This window comes from Chenopodium album, chromosome 4 (assembly GCF_948465745.1).
Source record: "Chenopodium album chromosome 4, dcCheAlbu1.1, whole genome shotgun sequence".
NCBI classification, from domain to species: domain Eukaryota; kingdom Viridiplantae; phylum Streptophyta; class Magnoliopsida; order Caryophyllales; family Amaranthaceae; genus Chenopodium; species Chenopodium album.
The window spans coordinates 58,393,463-58,400,011 of record NC_137837.1 but is presented as its reverse complement, the minus strand read 5'-3'; the positions used below and the strand labels follow the sequence as shown (position 1 = coordinate 58,400,011).

Below are 6,549 nucleotides of genomic sequence, written 5' to 3'. Positions count from 1 at the left end.
TATCGATCTATTATCACACTGTGGAAGTACAAATACACATAACCAACAAGATAAGAAAGCAGCAGTATAGGCTATTCCCCTTCTATTGTTGTCGGGAAGGCCTAAACACTCAAACATGGATAACTCTTTATTTGTCCACGCCGTAGGTATGTTTGGTAACGTTCGATTAGAGTCATGTGTAGATTGCGGAGGAGTCGAGAAATATCTTGTCCTCTTTGGCGGTGCGGCATAGCGAATTTTCTTCTGGTACCAAAATCTAATCCTTCTTTGGCTGGAACCTCCTTCCTTGAGCCCGATTCTTTGTAAAGGCAATGATAAGAAACAAAAAAATGCTCACAAGCCTTCGAAATGTACTGTTTGTTGTCCTCATTTGTTGCTGTTAGGGTCGCAAAATGAGGGACAGTCTCATCATAAATTTCCCCATAAATGGGTAAGCCACCAAGTCTGTGTAAATCCCACAATGAAATGGACCACTCTCCTGCCATTGTATGGAGTGTGTTTGTGGTAGGGCACCAACTCTCACACAATGCTCGTAAAATATGCGAATTTTTGTCATAGGAGTAAAGGGAGGCATAGAAAACATTGTAGATTGATGCAGATTTCAGATTTTCCCTCGAGCGACAGAGAACGTCCTCAGTCTACTCTCGATAGCCTAGGATGAAGCATGATTCACCATACATCTTTAGAACAACGGATCCCCATCTCACGGACCCTTCAATAATGGAACGACCCAATAAGGGAAGTAAGTTATCTGTTGCAGGTCTACTCTGAAGGGTGTCTTGGAGCTTGTAAACCTTTGTGGTGTCAGAGACATTAGCAATCTCAATAGACATGTCACTACGGAAATTTTGCTTACAAATACTTGTTTGCATGCCATTAGGCCGCTGCAATTATTGTCGAATTTGTAGACGCATGCCAGTCTTGGGGTTGCCACCCTCTTGGTCGACGAGAGAAAGATAGGATCGAGAACCTTAATTGAATTCCACTACGTGCACCTTGTCCATGATCAAAGACTAAAAAAAAAAAAAACGTTAGAGTGTTTGACATGGCACATGTATAATGAGTATGTCATGAAGGCAATCTCGTATTGGAATTTAGAGTAGGCCAGTCTTAAGATGTCAAGTTCATAACGATTGGCATACATGACTTGACATCTCCGATGGGTTCATAACAAAGGGTCTTGACCCATCGCGACATGGGCGACTCAAATCTTCAAGTTATCAAACCTGTCTTAAAGACGTCAAGATCATAACGATTGGCATACATGACTTGACGCCCCCGATGAGTTCAGAACAAAGGGTCCTGACTCATCGCGACAAGGGGGACTTCAAATCTTCAAGTTATCAGACCTGTCTTAAAGACGTCAAGATCATAACGACTGGCATACATGGCTTGACGCCTCCGATGAGTTCATAACAAAGGGTCCTGACTCATCGCGACAAGGGCGACTTCAAATCTTCAAGTTATCCGGCCAGTCTTAAGATGTCAAGTTCATAACGATTAGCATACATGTATTGACATCCCCGATGGGTTCATAACAAAGGTTCCTGACCCATCGCGACATGGGCGGCAACGTATGGCTACCTTGTAAATCTGTCATATGCACAAACGGTATAAAGAACAAACACATATACATATACACATACCAAAAAAAAAATGTATGATATGTACGTGCAAGACCATATAAATCATGAAATAAAGTAGCACAACATAAACATAAATCATTTGAGTACTATGAAGTATTGAATGACAATTGCTGCACTAGGATAATCGGATCAAATTGCAACAGGTCGTCTAATATTTAGCACAAATATTTAAAAAAAGCGGGTTTACACTATTTTATTGTGTGGCAAGAAAGAAGAGGAAGAATTTCATTCCCTAAATAATTTCACACGTGACTTTTCCCCAAAATTACTTCTCTCTCCTCATTCTCTTTTATGAACTTTGCTCTATCAAGGCCATTGCTGAAAGCTTTCTCTCTCTTCAATTTGCTTTTATTTCTCTCTTCAATGCAAATGATGCCATTGCAAGACCCAAACACCTGAACTCCCTGAATTGAGAGTGGGAGCTGGACCTCTAAGAAAGAGATCTTGTCATGGTCGAATTCTGCAGAATAAAGAGATTGATAACAGAAGAGGAGATGACGATCGGAGTTGGAAATTAAGGGTTGATTGAGATGAAGTTGGATGAAATTGGGTGCTTTGATTAAGGAATTCCAGAATTTATAGACGCATTTGAAGCGTACAACTGATTTAATAGATAATTGTGAGAGAATCTCTGTTATTATCTCAGTCGGAAGTGTCGCCATTGTTGCCGCTCAAGCTCCAGAAGTACAGTCACGCAGACACGCGGTGTTGGAGGCTGCCTAATGGGCGGTGCTCGAACAAGTTTGAATGGGCTTGTTTGAAAATGACGGTGGTTCAATATTTGTGGGTGAGTTGGGTTTGTTCGTAAAAATGGAGGTTCTAATTTTGCTGGGTTTCTTCGATTTTGATTTTGATTTATATATTTTTTTTTTAAGAATTTTGATTTTGATACTCTGTTTTGCATTTGTAGCTTAATTACTTTTGTAAAAAAAAAGGTTCACTTTTGTGGAAAAAAAGGGTCACTTTTGTGATAAAAAGGATCACTTTGGTAAAATAATGATCATTTTTGTGAAAAAAGAAGTTATTTTTGTGAAAAAAAAGGTCACTTTTGTGAAAAAAAAAGGGTCAGTTTTGTGATAAAAAGGGTCACTTTTGTAAAATAATGATTATTTTTGTGAAAAAAAGGGTCACTTTTGTAGAAAAAAAGGTCACTTTTGTGATAAAAAGGGTCACTTTTGTAATATAATGATCGTTTTTGTGAAAAAAGAAGATATTTTTGTGAAAAAAGGGTCACTTTTGTAGAAAAAAAAGGTCACTTTTGTGAAAAAAAAGGGTCACTTTTATAAACATATGAGTCTCTTTGTAAAAAATAAAGGGTCACTTTTGTAAGAAAAAAGGGTCACTTTTCGCAAAATGTTCGATGTACAATAAAATTATTGTAAACCGGGGGCATGCAAAAGGAATTGAATATTTAGTGGCAGAGTATAATTAGTATATCAAGAAGTCAAGATTGATGACAATAATATACAAAGTGGCGCATCACATTGTAATGATTGCTACTCGGATTTTCGGCAATGTCATAAACTCAAAATACGAGATAAAGTTGCAATTAAAAAACCTAAAGCAAGCAAACTTACTGACGTGAGTGTGTTTGGTTTCTTGAAAATCCAATTAATGCAAAGTCAGAAAGCTCCAAATTGTTACCTTATATAGCTGCAAAATAATGGTGTATCATTTATGGTTGACTCGTATTGACGGGAGTTGATTAATTAAAAAAAGAAAAGCAAAGTTAGGTATTAATTACCTATTATTATTAACTGTTGATGTGTTGTAACACACAAATTATCAACTCTGCTAATATCCACTATGGCTATCAACTCCAATTAAAGGCTGCAAATTGACAAACCAAAGAGATCAGATGGGCAATGTCTTAATATGATTAAGATTATAAAAAAAAGGAGAAGTTAGGTATTAATTACCTATTGTTGTTCACGAGGGTCTGCTGCAACAATACTCCAAATTATCGAATTCTTTTCGCGGCAACAATACTCCAGATTCAATTGATATTCAATTACGAGAATGTCAGTGAAGATTTCTTAAAGACTGCAATCAAATTCGAAAGTTGCAATAATTGAGTAATGATGAAATAATATTAGCATGAATTGACTCGGCAAAGGAAGTTCAAGTGAGGTGATGTTTACCGTTGCGGCTGCAAGTTCAAGAAGAACAAATAACAGCGGTTGCTGGGGAAATCCGTTATCTTGTTCATCAAAAGTATGTCCACCGTGATAAAGAAATAAAGAGGGGTCGAATTCCTTATTTTTATAGGTTTCGGTTGACAATTATCTTTTAGGATATCAAACCTAGTGCAACTAGGAGTCTAACCTTGGGGCTCATGAATTCCCATAAACCAAACCTAGTACTTAAAAAATAAAAAGTACTAGTGACTTCCAAGTCAAATAAAAAGGGTCGAGACCTTTTCATGCCAAACACTTCAAATCGTGTATGTGACACAGTCTCGAGGGGGCAATTTGTAGACACAGAAATTTTATGAGTGTCATACATTAAATTAAATAAATTAATTTGGGTTAAAATCATATGAATGATCCATTTTAATTAATGTTGGCCCACCTAAATAAATAATCTTAATTAATTAAATAAAATTCGGGTTATAAAATAAATAAAACGGACCTGTAGGGAATAAATTCAAGCGTTAATCCCCTAGCTTGAACCCCACTGTGATCATGCACTTAAGTGCGGTGGCGTCCAAAAGGGAAGAAGATAGAGCAAAAGAGTCGCTAACAAGTTTTAGGAACTTGTAAACCGTTCACAGGGTGAAGGTTACACCCCTTAACGATCCAAGAGATCGTTAACTCCATAAGGTCTTGAACCAAAATAGGGTTCGGGGATGAAGGTACAAATCAAACCTAAAAGAGATTGAACCTGCCCTAATAATAGACCTCTACTTTATTCTGATCGTATTCATGTGCGCTTTCTGACCAACATGTAATCAATAGGTTTAACCCTAAACTTGTTTATCTATGTTGGTTTAATATTAATGCACAAACAAATCTATTATTGGCGATCACTTGAAATTATAATCAAATTAACCCTAAACAAGATTATTAATTATCTTATTAAGCGTGATTACAAGTACAAATTCCCTTTAAACATGCATAAAGGCGTGATCAAGCAATAACAATAAAATATATCAAGCAACATAATAAATAATCAAAATAATAATAATCATGATCATAATCATATTAATTATAATTATAGCAATTATAATCATAAAAATAAATTATAAGTATTATAATCATAATAATAATCAAAATAATAATCATGTCAAAGCATAGCAAGATCCTGGGCATGATACTAACAAGATTAATAACAAACCATAGCATGTTACTAAGCAATAAAAATCAAATCTTTAACCCTAACATGATACTAACAATCATAAACATTAGGAACAGAATAAAAGGCATCGTAACAATCTTATTTAGTGTTAAAGTTACCCTAGACATGATACTAGGAATATCATAATAGCAATCTAAACATGATTTCTATATCATAACATCGATAAAAACCATTAAAGTACTTACTTTGATGCCTCATACCTCTTTCTTTCACGTCTAGGGCGAAGGCAACTTCGAATTTGGCTAGGTGCTTCTAGATCTAATGAATGCGGAATTTTGTATGTAAAAGCCAGTTAAGAAAAAGAGAGAGAGAGATGGAGAGATGGTGAATAATCTAAGAGAATGAGAGAATTGAAAACTGCGAATGAAAACTGGTTGTAGGTGAATGAAAACGGAGTTTTTAATACGTTATTTATAGAGAAAATCAGCCAAAAAGATAAAATTAACAAAACAGAGCATTGGCGCACAGAAAAACGAACTAGCGCCAACGCTAGCTGTTGGCGCCAGGCGCTACAGCTGGCGTTTGGCGCTGATTTCAGAAATTCACGCGTTTTCTAAAATCAGATAAATATTGCCGTACAGGAGGATAAAATCGTATCTTTCCTCAAAAATGCTCTTTGATTTTAATTAAAACTCTAAAAAGTCAACAAAAGTCAATTTATCAATGCTAATTGAATTAGGAATGAAAAGAACCTTCTAGAAGAATCTAAAAGACTAAAACCATTCCTAGTTGCATTAGGAATGATAAATCATATAAGGCCCTCCCCTAGATCATCGGGCCGCATATAAGGCTCAAACCGGGCCCAGATTAGTAAATTGGCCATAACTTCCTCAATATTCATCGGAATTGGGCTTATAATATATCGTTGGAAAGCTCTTGTCAAGCCCCATCCAACTACACTACTATTGGACCCATATCATGGACCAACCAAACTGGATTGACTGTTTTCTCAAAATAAGTATTCAAAAACAGAGAGAAGAGAAAATAAATTAAAACTATCCGCAACACTAGACTTTCCACACTTTCACTTCATTCGATTATGATTTGACGTGAAAGGTACTCATCACCGGGTTTGGTTTTGGGGAGACACTAATGGGTGTCTACAGAAGCCCCCACTTTGAATGAGTTTGGAGAAACGCGAGTTTCGAAAACAAAAGTCAATGTAGTGATAGGGACGGAGAATGATTCAGAACGTTCTGCGATCCTAAATCAATCTTGTAACGCCGATACCTGCAAAACTAGCGTTAGTTAAACAGATAAAAGAGTTAAGCAACGCGTATCTTGCACCGTCGAGCACACGTCTCTGAAAGTAACCTATTTGCTGCTTTACTGTTGTTTTTGATGACCTCCTGCAAGCTAGAGAACGTCATCCCGCTTGAAAATCGCTACACTTGTAACTGCTTCCAATATAGAAGATTGCTTCGCCTGAAACGATCCTCCTCCGCTATGATAATATTCCACGTCCAAGGGAATACTATCGAAGATTGTTTCGCTTGAGACAATCTTCATCCGCATTGATAATATTCCACGTCTAAGGGAATACTAT

General features: G+C 36.6%; 1 long non-coding RNA gene across 1 annotated transcript; it reads right to left on the bottom strand.

The window, feature by feature from the left end:
• Window positions 1–3,326: 3,326 nt before the first annotated feature.
• Window positions 3,327–4,011, bottom strand: LOC145627027 (uncharacterized). Its single transcript, XR_014111275.1, has 3 exons — window positions 3,788–4,011; window positions 3,566–3,634; window positions 3,327–3,476 (listed from the first exon to the last, which is right to left on the bottom strand). It is a non-coding gene; the product is annotated as an uncharacterized LOC145627027 (long non-coding RNA).
• Window positions 4,012–6,549: the final 2,538 nt, after the last annotated feature.